Raw genomic sequence first — 17,151 nt, forward strand, 5'->3', positions numbered from 1 at the left:
AAGATGCAATTCTCCATGATTCTTCGCCAATAATTTTGTCCCTAGCTAAATTATATTGTACTTACTTGTGCCATGCCATTTACTTTTTTTTTTTCATTATACTTTATTCCTTCTCATTGTCTCTGTAGCAGGTAGTATTTAAAAACAAACAAACAAACAAAAAACCTTTAGACTTCAAAGGGCTTCCCTGGTGGCTCAGACAGGAAGAGTCTGCCCACAATGCGGGAGACCCAGGTTCAATCCCTGGGTCTGGAAGGTCCCCTGGAGAAGGAAATGGCAACCCACTCCAGTATTCTTGCCTGGAAAATCACATGAGCAGAGGTCCATGGGGTCACAAAGAGTCAGACATGACTGAGCCACTTCACTTTCACTTTCTTAGGCTTCAAGGTCAAGAAACACATCTTTTATACTTTTAAAAAGATGTATTTATTTATGGCTGCACAGGGTCTTTGTTGCTGCCGGTAGCCTTTCTCTTCTAGCTGCAGAGAGTGGGGCCTACTCTCTAGTTGCAGTGCACGGGCTTCTCATTACAGTGGTTTCTCTTGTTGTGGGGCACGGACTTTAGGCACCCGGCCTTAAAGTAGTTGCAGCTCATGGGCTCTAGAATGCAGGCTTAGGAGTTGTGGGGCATGGGCTTAGCTGCCCTGAGGCATGTGGGATTATCCCAGACCAGGGATTGAACCTGTGTCCCCTGCATTGGCAGGCAGATTCTCTGCCACTGAGCCACCAGGAAGCCTTCCTTTATACTTTTTGATTTGGCAAAGTACAACAAATGTAATGATATCATAGCTTCTTAAATATTTGCTAAATGATGAATGAATGCAGTTTCTACATATAATTACTTTTCATTTTTCAAAAATAAATATACTTCTAATAAGTTCCCTGGATAAATGCTAATGCAACAATTTTTGTCAATTACTTTCTACAGATTGTATTTCCTAAGTCTATAATATAGACCCTAGATACAGCGATGTAAAATGGTTAAGTGCTTGATTATCACCTACTTATGTTCATACTTATATTTTGCTTCACATTTTTACTTGCAGCTGCATAGACATGGGGATATCCAATAAAACGGCACTGTACTGTGTGCTGAGTCACTCAGTCTTGTCTGACTCTTTGAAACTCCATGGACTGTAGCCCTCCAGGCTCCCATGTCCATGTGGATTCTCCAGGCAAGAAATAGAACTGCCATATGACCCAGCAATCCCACTGCTGGACATACACACCAAGGAAACCAGAATTGAAAGAGACATGTATACCCCAATATTCATCGCAGCACTGTTTACAATAGCCAGGACATGGAAGCAACCTAGATGTCCATCAGCAGATGAATGGATAAGAAAGCTGTGGTACATATACACAATGGAATATTACTTAGCTATTAAAAAGAGTGCATTTGAATCAGCTCTAATGAGGTGGATGAAACTGGAGCCTATTATACAAGTGAAGTAAGCCAGAAAGAAAAATACCAATACAGTATATTAATGTATATATATGGAATTTAGAAAGGTGGTAATGATGACCCTATATGCGAGACAGCAAAAGAGACACAGATGTAAAGAACAGACTTTTGGGCTTTGAGGGAGAAGGCAAGGGTGGGATGATTTGAGAGAATAGCACTGAAACATGTATATTATCATATGTGAAATAGATTGCCAGTCCATGTTCGACGCATGAGACAGGTCACTCAGGGCTGGTTCACTGGGATGACCCTGAGGGATGGGATGGGGAGGAAGGTGGTTCAGTATGGGGAACACATGTACACCCATGGCTGATTCATGTCAATGTATGGCAAAACTACTACAATACTGTAAAGTAATTAGCCTCCAATTAAAATAAATTAATTTAAAAAAGAAAACGAGTGGGTTGTCATGCCCTTCTCCAGGGAATCTTCCTAATGCAGGGATTGAACCTAGGTCTCCCACATTACAGGCAGATTCTTTACCATCTGAGCCACCAGGGAAGCCCAAGAATACTGGAGTGAGTAACCTATCCCTTTTCCAGGGGATCTTCCTAACCCAGGAATCGAACTGGTGTCTCCTGCATTACTGGGGATTCTTTACCATCTGAGCTACCAGGGAAGCCCAATAAAATGGTATCTAACCTTAAATGACTGAAGAAGTAACTTTTACCAGTTGTGAAATTAGGACTACTCGGTGAAAGCTCCTTGAAAATCAAAATGCCTGGGCAGAGGCAAAAATCATTCTGGTTGACTTCCAAGAAGCAAGAATAGGGTGTGTGTTTCAGAAAACCCCAAAATCAAGACAATAAAATATATGTCAAAATGATCTCAGGAAGCAGAAGTGCCTTCATTTTCAGATGATTCTCTCATTTCAAAGAAACATTAGGATCATATATAAAAGTATTTGCTTCACCAATAGGTTCATTATTTATAACTTATACCTAGAAAATAGTCAAAGGAAAGGGTATAGTACACTCACATGACCTCAGCCTTGAAACTTTTTTTTAAAATGCTGTAGGTTAAAAATTTTATGTTCCACCAAAGCCAATTGATTCCCCTTTCTTTTTATAAGTGGTAATAGCTAAGCACATTTCTGAGTGTGAAAACAGAACAAACTTTCTTCACTTGTCTTTCATAATCTCTGCTTGGTGCCAGATAATGCCTGCTGTTATTTCATAACTGTGGATTTGTAGATTCAGATGTTTAAAATGGTGTATTCCTTTATCAAAAAATCAATCATTCAATTTACTTGCTGCCAGTAGGTTGCAATTAGGTCTCATTCACTACCACATGGTTGAAGTAGTCAATACTTAGGTGTGTTAGAGTTTTCAACCAAGGTGAAAGATACCAATTCATCATTAAAACACTGAGACTTTAAACTGAATTAAACAAATACCCTTAAACAAAGAAGTTAAAAAAAATCAATTTTGCTTTACAATTATTAAAAAAAAAATTCTAAAAATATGAAAGGCTCGTGTCAGCTATGTTGTGAAAACACCAGTATTTTGGATCAGTGGTAGAGAAAAAAATAAAATGATATCACTCGGTGATCACCATTCATCACTATGCTCTAGTCTATAAAACCTTGTTGGCCCATGGAAATAAGTTGCATATGAAAAGGTAAGTGATCTGGTGGTTTTGATAGAAAAAGAAATTGAGAACCACAATAATAAAGAATACTTTAAATATTTTTCAGTGTCAACCCTTACTTTACTTATAACCTCATCCAAACTATAATCTCAGGAGTTTTAAGATGATTTTACCATTTTTCCTCATTAAAAAAGCAGAAACCACAGCAATAATAAAACTCTGAAATAATCACTAAATTTCAGTTCTATTGGTGGTTAATGCTCTCTCGGTGGTAGAATGATTTATATTTCTTCTTTGTGCTTCTATTTGCCACACTTTATCATATTTGTTCTAGGTCTATTTTAATGAAATAAAATCATAAATAAAGCTTAAGCTAAAGCCACTTTTGTCCCTTATACAAATTCTACCTCTTTGTGCCTTCCCTGTACTAAAGCAATGATCAATACACATTGCTTACATTTCCAGTCTTTTGATTGTATGTGAGAGAGCAACATGTAATAGTGCTTTATATGAGTTTTATTTAATTGTTGATCATACTACTGCAATTTCTTTTTTTCATAGTTGTTTTTCTCTCTATTATATCAATATGAAAATGAGATGGTTAGATAGCATCACCAACTCAATGGACATGAACTTGAGCAAACTCTGGGAGACAGTGGAGGACAGGGGGACCTAGCGTGCAGCGTGCTGCAGTCCAGGGAGTCACAAAGAGTCAGACATGACTCAGCAACTGAAAAACAACAACAACATATCAGTATATGCTAATGTAGTTAATTCCTTTTCTTCTATATATAGTATCTCATTGTACTTTTAATAACACTTTTCATTTATCTGTTAGTCTGTTGATGGACATACAAAGTTATCTGCAATTATTTCTTGCTACAAAAGGAGTTAAAATGCAAATTATCATATGTATATTTTTGTGTACCTGTGCACCAATTTTTTAAAATAGGTAGACTAGAATGATTGGTTTAAAAGGAATTAATCTTAATCAATTTTTGCCAATTTTTCTCTTAAGTTATTGTAACATTTTATACTCCCACATAGGCTTCCCTGGTGGCTCAGTGGTGAGAAATCCACCAGCAATTGCAGGAGAGGCAGATTCGATCCCTGAGTCAGGAAGATCTCCTGGAGGAGGACATGGCAAACCACTCCAGTATTCTTGCCAGGAAAATCCCATGGACAGAGAAATCTGGCAGGCTACAGTCCATGAGGTCACAAAGAGTCGTACACAGACCGAGGCATCTGAATACTCACACACATACTCCCTTAGGTAACCTATGACAGTTTCCCCAAGACCCTTTTTAGTATATGATGTTATCAAACTTTAAAATTTTTTTGCCCATATGACTAAGAAATTTTATTTTCTTTTTAAGCTTGTACTTCTCCTATTGTTGAAAATATTTTGGATAATTCTGTCATATTGGACTCAGGTTACTCTTCAGTGAATTGCTCATTATTGCATCTTATAATTTTTCCTACTAGGATGTATGTGTTCTTTATTAGTGAATTAAGAAATGCTATTGGATAATAATTATTTATCTGTTACAAAGTAGCATATATTGTTTTCTAGTCAATCCTAGCTTATCTTTTAACTTGGTTTCTGGCAACATTAGTCATGTAGCAGTTCACAGTTTTGATAGAGTCACATTCATCAACCTTTATTTTCTAAGATGTGCTTATGTATTCGATTTAAAAATTAATTCACTATTCTATATCAGACACGTTCTCCTACAACTTTCTTGTAATATTTTAAAATTTCAGTGTTCCTATTGAGTTATTTATTCCATCTGGAAAAACTTCCTATAATGTAAGATATGTTGTTCATTCACTCAGCCGTGTCCGACTCTGCGACCCCAAGGACTGCAGCATGCTTGGCCTCCCTGTCCTTCACCATCTCCCAGAGTTTGCTCAAAATCATGTCCACTGAGTCAGTGATGCCATCCAACCATCTCATCCTCTGTCACCCCTTCTCCTCCTGCCTTCAGTCTGTCCCAGAATCAGAGTCTTTTCTAATGAGTCTGCTTTTTGCATCAGGTGGCCGAAGTACTGGAGCTTCAGCTTCAGCGACAATCCTTCCAATGAATTTCAGGGTTGATCTCCTTTAGGATTAACTGGTTGTAAGATAAGAACCATTTTTTTTTTTTCCTTTATGCAAAGACTATTATTGTAACATCACTTACTTACAGTTCTACTTTAGTCTGATGATTTGTAATGTCCCTCTACCAAGAGAACATGTTTTTCTGGGTCTAAGTTCTCCATTCTATGTATTGTCCATTTCTGATCTTGAATCACTATGAATCATGCCGTGTAGGATCACCCAAGATGGACGGGTTATGATGGAGAGAGTTCTGACAAAACTCTGGAGAAGAGACTGGCAAACCACTTCAGCATTCTTGCTTTGAGAATCCCATGAACAGTATGAAAAGGCAAAAGGATATGACACAAAGATGAATCACAGTTATCATAAGTTGTGACATTGGTAAGAAGGCTTCTGTTATTATTTTTAATTTTACCCTAGAAATATTTTACATATTTTTGTTGTATCCTCATTAAAGTTAGGATCAGTTTGTTTAAGATCTAGAAGAAAAATTTTTTTTGAGATTTTCATTTTATTTGTATTGTACTGATTGATATATTTGGGACAGAATTAACTTAAGATATAAAGTTTTTCACTCATGAACTTATTATGCACTTTTATTTATTCAGAGCTTCTTTTATGCTTTTCAGTAATTCATAATCTTTTATTTCATAAAGAACTTACATATATATATATATATATATACACACACACATATGTATATATATAGCAGCAATTTCCTGCCTTAATATATTAGTTTATGCTGATATTGTAAATGGGGTATTTTCAAATATTGATATATATTTTCAGTTATTGCAGATTGTGATCTGAATACAATTTGCTGCACATTCTTATTGCTTCTAATGATTTACAGATTGTCTTAGGTTATCCTATAGACAACCAGAGTCAGCAAATAAGTATGAGTTTGTTTTCCTTTAAAATATTTTTGCCTCTATTTCTGTTTTTCTGTCTTATTTAATTGGCTAGCCACAAGAATTTTCAGTTCACTGTGAAATAATTGGAATATAGAGGTCATCTTTGTTTCTGTTCAGTCTTTTGTTGAAATTTTTTAAAAGTGTGACTCATCTCTGGGATGTTTAAAGTGAAGTTTTAGTATATAAAATTCATCAGGTTAAAGGAATTTCTTTGCATGTGTAGTTTGATGAGAATTTAAAAGATGAATTAACTATTAATTCTATCAAAAGTCATGTACTTCTCAAGATAATATTTTTCATCAACAATCTGACAAAAGAGAACTTATATTGATAGTATTTTCTAATGCTAGAATATTGTTGTTCTCCTTCAGTAAACTTAGTAATATATTAACTTGATGAAGATGAATCAGTTTTAAAATTTTATTTAGTATCTCAGTCTATACATTCAAATGTAACATTGCTCTTTGTCTCTTTTCTTCTTGCCTCCTTTTTGTGCAGTCCATTAAAGCCATAAAAAATAATTTGCATGGCCTACCTCATGTTTTTACACCTAAAAAAAAAAACATTTTTACAAGATGAGCAGTCTTTGTTCTTTAAAATTTAATAAATCTGCAAATTGTGCAGCCTAGCTATATTTTAGTAACATTATTTTATTAATGATTTAATTGCTCTAATGTGCAAGTTTCTTTTTATTTTCAATACTGCTTTATTGATTTGTTTTTCTAAATATATTACATTTTTAGTTGACCTTTGCTTTTTAATGTCTCCTGCACTGGCAGGTGGATTCTCTACCACAATAGGGCGACTTGGGAAGGCCCTATTGACTTATAGTGACCCTTTAAAAATGAAATGGCAACCCACTCCAGTATTCCTGCCTGAAGAATCCCATGGACAGAGGAGCCTGGTGGGCTACAGTCCATAGGGTCACGGAGAATCCTACATGACTGAGCACACATGCACTCTTTGTGGCATGTGGGATCTTAGTTCCCCTACCAGGGATCAAACCCTGGGCCCTCTGTAGTAGAAGCTCAGAGTTTTATCCACTGTATCACCAGGAAGTCCTGCTGGCCCAGTGTTTGCCTGTGGGTAGCACAGACAATTGGCACGGACCTGCTGCCATCCTTTCTGTGGGGACTCCAGTTCTGGAGCTGCCACTTCTGCAGCAACACAGCAGCCAGTTTCTTCTCTTAATCACCATGGTGTCAACTTTAAGAAAGATGATGTGGTGCCCTACAACCGGTTTTTATTAGTGGAAGGCAGAGCATCCTGGCAGCTGGTAAAGAATCTGCCTGCAATGCAGGAGACCTCAATTCAATTCCTGGGTTGGGAAGATCCCCTGGAGAAAGGATAGGCTATCCACTCCAGTATTCTTGGCTTTCCCTGGTGGCTCAGATGGTAAAGAATCTGCCCACAATGCAGGAGACCTGGGTTTGATCCCTGGTTTGGGCTAGTAATTCTCAAAATTCTCCAAGCCAGGCTTCAGCAATACGTGAACTGTGAACCTCCAGATGGTCAAGCTGGTTTTAGAAAAGGCAGAGGAAGCAGAGATCAAATTGCCAACATCCGCTGGATCATGGAAAAAGCAAGAGAGCTCCAGAAAAACATCTATTTCTGCTTTCTGGACTATGCCAAAGCCTTTGACTGTGTGGATCACAAGAAACTGTGGAAAATTCTGAAAGAGATGGGAATACCAGACCACCTGACCTGCCTCTTGAGAAACCTATATGCAGGTCAGGAAGCAACAGTTAGAACTGGACATGGAACAACAGACTGGCTCCAAATAGGAAAAGGAGTACATCAAGGCTGTATATTGTCACCCTGCTTATTTAACTTACTTGCAGAGTACATCATGAGAAACGCTGGGCTGGAAGGAGCACAAGCTGGAATCAAGATTGCTGGGAGAAATATCAATAACCTCAGATATGCTGATGACACCACCCTTATGGCAGAAAGTGAAGAGGAACTAAAGAGCCTCTTGATGAAAGTGAAAGAGGAGAGTGAAAAAGGTGGCTTAAAGCTCAACATTCAGAAAATGAAGATCATGGCATCTGGTCCCATCACTTCATGACAAATAGATGGAGAAACAGTGGAAACAGTGTCAGACTTTATTTTTTGGGGCTCCAAAAATCACTGCAGTTGGTGATTGCAGCCATGCAATTAAAAGATGCTTACTCCTTGGAAGGAAAATTGTGACCAACCTAGATAGCGTATTCAAAAGCAGAGACATTACTTTGCCAACAAAGGTCCATCTAGTCAAGGCTATGGTTTTTCCAGTAGTCATGTATGGATGTGAGAGTTGGACTGTGAAGCAAGCAGAGTGCCGAAGAATTGATGTTTTTGAACTGTGGTGTTGGAGAAGACTCTTGAGAGTCCCTTGGACTGCAAGGAGATCCAACCAGTCCATTCTAAAGGAGATTGGTCCTGGGTGTTCTTTTGAAGGAATGATGCTAAAGCTGAAACTCCAGTACCTTGGCCATCTCATGGATGAGTTAACTCATTGGAAAAGACCCTGATGCTGGGAGGAATTAGGGGCAGGAGGAGAAGGGGACGACAGAGGATAAGATGGCTGGATGACATCACCGACTGGATGGACATGAGTTTGAGTGAACTCCGGGAGTAGGTGATGGACAGGGAAGCCTGGCATGCTGCAATTCATGGGGTTGCAAAGAGTCAGACACGACTGAGCGACTGAACTGAACTGAACTGAACTTGGGAAGAACCCCTGGATGAAGGCAAGGCAACCCACTCCAGTGTTCTTGCCTGGAGAATTCCCATGGACAGAGTACCCTGCAGGCTGCAGTCCATGGGGTCGCCAAGAGTCACACATGACAGAGTGACTAAGCACACAATATGTTAACAGATACTCCATCTATCACCTTCTTTTTCTGGCAAGCTTTAATGAATCATCTGAACATTTCCACCTAGTTTAATTGCCTGAAGGTTTTCTTTCTCCCTTTTATTTTTGTTTCCTTTTTTTTTTTTTTCCCTCTGAATAATCCTGATCTTTTCCCCTTTATTTAATCTCATCTGTGGGACTTGAGCTGGTAGAGTCCCCAAAGCCTGCTTTAAATCATTGTGCTTATAGTACCGACTGCTGTAATAATAGTGAATGGATCATTGACGAGCCCATGAGACTTCACTGAGCACAGTCACATAGGCTTTTAATGAATGTAACAGTATGGCAGGTAAACACAGAGGTGCAACAAATTCCAGACACAACTCCCAGGGTCCTTTCTCAGTTGCCTGGGATGCTTTATTTTAAAATCGTTAACCAACAAGATACGTGAAAACATACCTTTTTCTCAAGGAAGTCAAGGTACAAATTATAGAAGGTCTTTTGTGCCCCACTGGTCATAAAACCAAACTAGGAAACTGTTTAAACCAGGTTCAAGTGATCAGTTTATATATTTTCAGTAAATAACATAGACAGATGAGCACAGAGTGCCTTTAAGGGAGTTTTTGACTTTATACAACACATTTAAAATCATGAGCTAGTACATTTTATCCCTGCTTTGGACAACAGTTGGTAGCAGACTTCTGGAGTTCCTAGGAATAACACAGTTCCATATCAGAGAAACCACAAGTTAGCCCTATCTTTATACAGATTTGCGATTTCAGTTATCTCTTTTTTATTTCATTTAAAAATACTTGTTGCTCAGTTGCTAAGTCATGTCCAAGTCTTTGGGATCTCATGGACTGTAGCACGCCAGGCTTCTCTGTCCTCCACTGTCTCCTTGAGTGGAATAAAACTCCTGGCCTATATGACTGATTTTTGGAACGATTTTTAGACTCACTTTAAGAACTAGAAATTGTTCTACTTTATCATAAATGTTCCTTGTATGCTTGAGAAAGATATTAACTCTATAATTTCTAGAATTAGCTATTATATAGAAATAAGTCTTTTAAACCAATCTGTCAATCGAGTTTATCAGATCTTTCAAAATTATTATTGTGTCTTTATTTGTTCACTTTACTGTCAATTAGTGGAAGAAGAATGTTAGAGGAATGCTTGATTTGTCCATCTATAGATATAACACTGTCAGTTATTTACCATATATATTTGAGAGTAGGTTATTATCGTCAAGCAGGTTATAGAGTTTTATATAATCCTGGTGAATTTAAGGATTCTTTTCCTATGCCATTACCATTTCCCCCTAATGTATATTTTATACGATGTCACCATCAGCGAACTTTAGATCATTTCTCTCCTAATGTATTTATTCTATTAGTAACATTTATTTTCAACATTTTTATGGTTTTACATTTTTTAATTTTGTAAAATTATAAGCTATACCATTTAAGAGTCAATATTAGAATATCTGTCTTTTAATTGGTAACTTAGGTGACTTTATACATTTATTTGAATTCTTTCCCTATCTTATATTCTATTTTTTATTTATTCTGTTTTTTTTTCTCTGCTTCCTTTAACTTTCTTTCATCCTAGCCCTTTTAACTAGCAAATGTTTTTCCTTTATTGTTTGGAAGCTATCTTTTAGTGCTTATTCACTTAAAAAATTTTTTTTGTATTTAAAATTAAAAAAATTTTATAATGTTGTATTGATTTTTGCCCTACAACAACACAAATTAGCCAAATTATATACACATTATAATTATACATCTTCTCTCTCCCTAGTTTCCCTCCCCTTCTCCCATCCCATCCCTCCAAGTCATCAGAGAGCACCAGTCTGGGCTCCCTGTGCTACACCAGCTGTCAATCTTACCTGATAGTGTACGTATGTTGATGCTACTTTCTCTATTCATCCCAATCATTCTCTCCCTCACTGTGTCCACAAATCCATTCTTTAACTCTGCATCTCCATTCCTTCCCTGCAAATAGTTCATTAATATCATTTGTCTAGATTCCATACATATACATGAACATACTGCATCTGTTTTCTTAAGTGTAAATTTTTTAAAAAGTCAAAATGTATACCTTCCACAGACCACTTAAGTTTAAGCATCCCATCTCATTTTAAAAGCTGACTTAGGGAGCTATTTCCCAAAGAGAAGCATGTACCTTCAGCTGGAAGGATCTCTCCTCTTAGTGGTTGTATCAGTCAGTTCAGTCACTCAGTTATGTCCGACTCTTTGCAACCCCATGGACCACAGCACGCCAGGCCTCCTTGTCCATCACCAACTCCCAGAGTTTGCTTAAATTCATGTCCATTGAGTTGGTGATGTCATCCGACCATCTTATCCTCTGTCATCCCCTTCTTCTCCTGCCTACAATCTTTCCCAGCATCAGGGTCTTTTTCAGTGAGTCAGTTCTTCACATCAGGTGGTCAAAGTATTGGAGTTTCAGCTTCAGCATCAGTCCTTCCAATGAACACTCAAGACTGATCTCTTTTAGGAGGGACTGGTTGGATCTCCTTGCAGTCCAAGGGACTCTCAAGAGTCTTCTCCAATACCACAGTTCAAAAGCATCAATTCTTTGGCCCTCAGCTTTCTTTATAGTCCAACTCTCACGTCCATACATGGCCACTGGAAAAACCATAGCTTTGACTAGATGGACCTTTGTTGGTAAAGTAATGTCTCTGCTTTTTAATATGCTATCTAGGTTGTTCATAACTTTCCTTCCAAGGAATAAGCGTCTTTTAATTACATGGCTGAAGTCACCATCTTCAGTGATTTTGGAGCCCCCCAAAATAAAAAGTCAGCCACTGTTTCCACTGTTTCCCCATCTATTTGCCATGAAATGATGGGACTGGATGCATGGTCTTAGTTTTCTGAATGTTGAGCTTTAAGTTAAAACTTTTTCACTCTCCTCTTTTACTTTCATCAAGAGACTCTAGTTCCTCTTCACTTTCTGCCGTAAGGGTGGTGTCATCAGCATATCTGAGGTTATTGATATTTCTCCTGGTTCCAGCTTGTGCATCATCCAGCCCAGCATTTCTCATAATGTACTCTGCATGTAAGTTAAATAAGCAGGGTGACAATATACAGCCTGAAGTACTCCTTTTCCTATTTGTAACCAGTCTGTTGTTCCATGTCCAGTTCTAACTGTTGCTTCTTGACCTGCATCCAGGTTTCTCAAGAGGCTGGTCAGGTGGTCTAGTATTCCCATCTCTTTCAGAATTTTCCACAGTTTATTGTGATCCACACAGTCGAAGGCTTTGGCATAGTCCAGAAAGCAGAAATAGATGTTTTTCTGGAACTCTCTTGCTTTTTCCATGATCCAGTGGATGTTGGCAATTTGATCTCTGGTTCCTCTGCCTTTTCTAAATTCAGCTTGAACATCTGGAAATTCATGGTTCACATATTGGTGAAGCCTGGCTTGGAGAATTTTGAGCATTACTTTGCTAATGTGTGAGATGAGTGCAGTTGTGAGGTAGTTTGAGCATTCTTTGGCATTGCCTTTCTTTGGGATTGGAATGAAAACTGCTTTTTCCTGTCCCGTGGCCATAGCTGAGTTTTCCAAATTTGATGACAATTTGAGTGCAGCACTTTCACAGCATCATCTTTTAGGATTTGAAATAGCTCAACTGGAATTCCATCACCTCCACTAGCTTTGTTTGTAGTGATGCTTCATAAGGCCCACTTGACTTCACATTCCAGGATGTCTGGCTCTAGGTGAGTGATCATACCATCATGGTTATCTGGGTCATGAAGATCTTTTTTGTACAGTTCTTCTGTGTATTTTTGCCACCTCTTCTTACTATCTTCTGCTTCTGTTAGGTCCATACCATTTCTGTCGTTTAATGAGCCCATCTTGGCATGAAATGTTCCTTTGGTATCTCTAATTTTCTTGAAGACATCTTGGGTTTCCCATTTGTTGTTTTCCTCTATTTCTTTGCACTGATCACTGAGGAAAGATTTCTTATTTCTCCTTGATATTCTTTGGGACTCTGCATTCAAATGGGTCCATCTTTCCTTTTCTCCTTTGCTTTTTGCTTCTCTTCTTTTCACAGTGGTTGTATGATCCAACACTATTCCCATTTATCTTCAGTGAATATTTCATAAGATCACTCTTGTGTTAGATGTGGAGATGAAATCTCATATTAATAACTTAACTGCTCTTTGTTCTTTAGCCAGCCTTTGAAGTCACTGTGTCTTTACCTGCTGAATACTTTGACGTGTGTGTCTTATATCATTGCACTTGTGCCTTCATTTTACAAAAGAATGTACCTTCCTTTTCTCCTCTATCAGCCCTCTTATAGTTACTGAGATGATATATAACTTCCAGTGCAATAGAAATTCTTTTCAAATTTTTCCACTTTCAGACATTGCTGTCTATAATAGGTGAAAATGTATTTTTTTTAAATGTGGAAATAAACTCTTTATGCCAAGATGCTAACATTACCTTCTAGGCAGTGGCCATATTGCCTTCATTTCATTGATTTGTTTATTCCTTGTAACATACTGAATTATGATACATACAGTGATGGGACTACAGCAGTGTTTTAACAGCCAAATGTATTCAATATGGGCCATTTAGGGGACAAAACGAAAATGAGAACCTATAGGCAGAAACTTGTGTTTTAATAATCAAAATGTGAATGGACTATATCTGAAGATAGATTCCAATCAATGAAAAAATACACAATGCTAACAGTTATAATGGGATGGTTAAAATCTCAGTTTTGAAACTAGAACTTTTAAAATAATCATATTTGTCAGTAATGCACTCAGAATCATTTTTATCTTAAAGGGATGAATTTTCTTTTGCACTGTTGTGTTTCATTCAATAAACAGTTACTATTTTCACTTGAACACATTTTCTAAGAAAAATCAGAATTGAATTTTTTAACTAAAATGTAACTCAAAGGCTTAACTTATTCTTTTTTTTTTAAACAAATGCATTCAAGTATTACTATAATTTATTTTGGGACACATTCTATTTATTTTTGCTCTTGAGGATTACTTAGTTTTTGCTCAGTGGTCTATAAACCTGAAATTTTGCAAACATCCTCTCTACCTGGTGTTTTTAAATCAGAATTTCTCACTTTTTTTTTTTCAATATTTGGGAGATTTTATGTATCTTCCATTGTTGCAGGAGGGTGTTGACACATTGCATTCTGTTCATTATACTGCCTGAGAATCTAATTTTCATACTCGTTTCTAAGTGTGTATTTGGGATTTCAATTTTATTATTGAATAATCTCACCAGCCGAATTTTTGAATTATAGGTTTACTCAGGAGAGGGTCAGTTGATTTTACTATTCTCAACTGGGAATTTTTTAACTTGGTGTGTGCTAAGTCACTTCAGTCATGTCCAACTCTGCGATCCTATGGACTCTAGCCAGCCATGCTCCTCTGTCGGTGGGATTTCCCAGGCAAGAATACTGGAGTAGGTTGCCATTTCCTTCTCCAGTAGATCTTCCTGACCCAGGGATCGAAACCGTGTCTCTTGAGTCTCCTGCACTGGCATTGGCAGGCAGGTTCTTTACAAATTGCTCCACCTGGGAAGACCCCAGGAATTTTTTACTTAATTTATTTATTGCTTCTATAAACTAAAATCTGATTAACCACATTGGGGCATGTTTTACAAGTTGAAGACTTACAGCTCAACTAATTGTGACCAGTTATAAGTAAAATCCAAGTAAAGATTTTTGGAAAATATAATTTTATAGTGTACAGCATTATAATCAACAAAATATAAAATTCTGCCTTTGTCATCAATGAGTTTGCAACTTTGTCTGGAAGTAGAAATTAAATATTTGGAAAGTAAATTGAAAGTTCACTTTTTCTCTCCTCTCCTTTAAGTTGGCTTAAAACTCAACATTCAGAAAACTAAGATCATGGTATCTGGTCCCATCATTTCATGGCAAATAGATGGGGAAACAATGGAAACAGTAAAAGATTCTATTTTGGGGGGCTTCAAAGTCATTGAAGATGGTGACTGCAGCCATGAAATCAAAAGACGCTTACTTCTTGGAAGGAAAGTTATGACCAACTTAGACAGCATATTAAAAAGCAGAGACATTACTTTGCCAACAAAGGTCCATCTAGTCAAAGCTATGGTTTTTCCAGTAGTCATGTGTGGATGTGAGAGCTGAACTATAAAGAAAGCTAAGCACTGAAGAATTGATGCTTTTGAACTGTGTTGTTGGAGAAGACTCTTGAGAGGCCCTTTGACTGCAAGGAGATACAACTAGTCCATCCTAAAGAAAATCAGTCCTGAATATTCATTGGAAGGACTCATGCTGAAGCTGAAACTCCAATACTTTGGCCACCTGATGAAAAGAACTGACTCATTGGAAAAGACACTGATGCTGGGAAAGATTGAAGTTGGGAGGAGAAGGGGACTACAGAGGATGAGATGGTTAGATGGCATCACCGACTCAATGGACATGAGTTTGAGTAAGCTCTGGGAGTTGATGATGGACAGGGAGGCCTGGCATGATGCAGTCCACAAGGTCGAAAAGAATCGGACACGGCTGAGCGATTGAACTGAACTGAACTGAAACTGAAAGTTATCTGCATGTCTAGGTACTTTGAGGATAATGAAAGCCAATTCAGTCTAGCTAAAAGATGATATTAGCCTTTGTCTGGTTACTGGTAATGAAACAACTTAGCAAAATGTAGAACTCATCAATAACTGACATGAATATTTCAACTTGTGTAACTGAATTACTTTTGGTTCATTAACACTGCCCAAAGTCATTTATTTTAATATGCATTTGGATGACAGTATTTGAATTGTAAATACGTCTAGTCATTTTTTTTTCTTTTCTATTTTAGCTTATGTGTAAATCAATTTACTGACACGATAGAGAAAAATTTCCTCTGCACTGGATTTTTACCACACTGTCATGAAGAAAGAAGGCTCAAGGCATAGCCAGTTTAGATGAAAGCTTTAAAAATATTACAACAGTGTATCTCCTGAGAAGTATAAACAGTTAAATGCTCACATATTGTGTATGTGCAAATGTATTTAAAGTGTATTTAAACAGGATTGTAAGTATATATACAATCCTGTTTAAATATGTTTGCATATTATATATATCCATATATATATATATACACACACACATACATACATACATGAACAGTATGAAAAGGCAAAATGATAGGATACTGAAAGAGAAACTCCCCAGGTCAGTAGGTGCCCAATATGCTACTGGAAATCAGTGGAGAAATAACTCCAGAAAGAATGAAGGGATGGAGCCAAAGCAAAAACAATACCCAGCTGTGGATGTGACTGGTGATAGAAGCAAGGTCCGATGCTGTAAAGAGCAATATTGCATAGGAAGCTGGAATGTCAGGTCCATGAATCAAGGCAAATTGGAAGTGGTCAAACAAGAGATGGCAAGAGTGAATGTCGACATTCTAGGAATCAGCGAACTGAAATGGACTGGAATAGGTGAATTTAACTCAGATGACTATTATATCTACTACTGCGGGCAGGAATCCCTCAGAAGAAGTGGAGTGGCCATCATGGTCAACAAAAGAGTCTGAAATGCAGTACTTGGATGCAATCTCAAAAACGACAGAATGATCTCTGTTCGTTTCCAAGGCAAACCATTCAATATCACAGTAATCCAAGTCTATGCCCCAACCAGTAACGCTGAAGAAGCTGAAGTTGAATGGTTCTATGAAGACCTACAAGACCTTGTAGAACTAACACCCCCAAAAGATGTCCTTTTCATTATAGGGGACTGGAATGCAAAAGTAGGAAGTCATGAAACACCTGGAGTAACAGGCAAATTTGGCCTTGGAACACGGAATGAAGCAGGGCAAAGACTAATAGAGTTTTGCCAAGAAAATGCACTGGTCATAACAAACACCCTCTTCCAATAACACAAGAGAAGACTCTACACATGGACATCACCAGATGGTCAACACTGAAATCAGACTGATTATCTTCTTTGCAGCCAAAGATGGAGAAGCTCTATACGGTCAGCAAAAACAAGGCCAGGAGCTGACTGTGACTCAGACCACGAACTCCTTATTGCCAAATTCAGACTTAAATTGAAGAAAGTAGGGAAAACCACTAGACCATTCAGTTATGACCTAAATCAAATCCCTTATGATTATACAGTGGAAGTGAGAAATAGATTTAAGGGCCTAGATCTGATAGATAGAGTGCCTGATGAACTATGGAATGAGGTTTGTGACATTGTACAGGAGACAGGGATCAA

Source organism: Bos indicus, chromosome 24 (assembly GCF_029378745.1).
Source record: "Bos indicus isolate NIAB-ARS_2022 breed Sahiwal x Tharparkar chromosome 24, NIAB-ARS_B.indTharparkar_mat_pri_1.0, whole genome shotgun sequence".
Classification (NCBI taxonomy): domain Eukaryota; kingdom Metazoa; phylum Chordata; class Mammalia; order Artiodactyla; family Bovidae; genus Bos; species Bos indicus.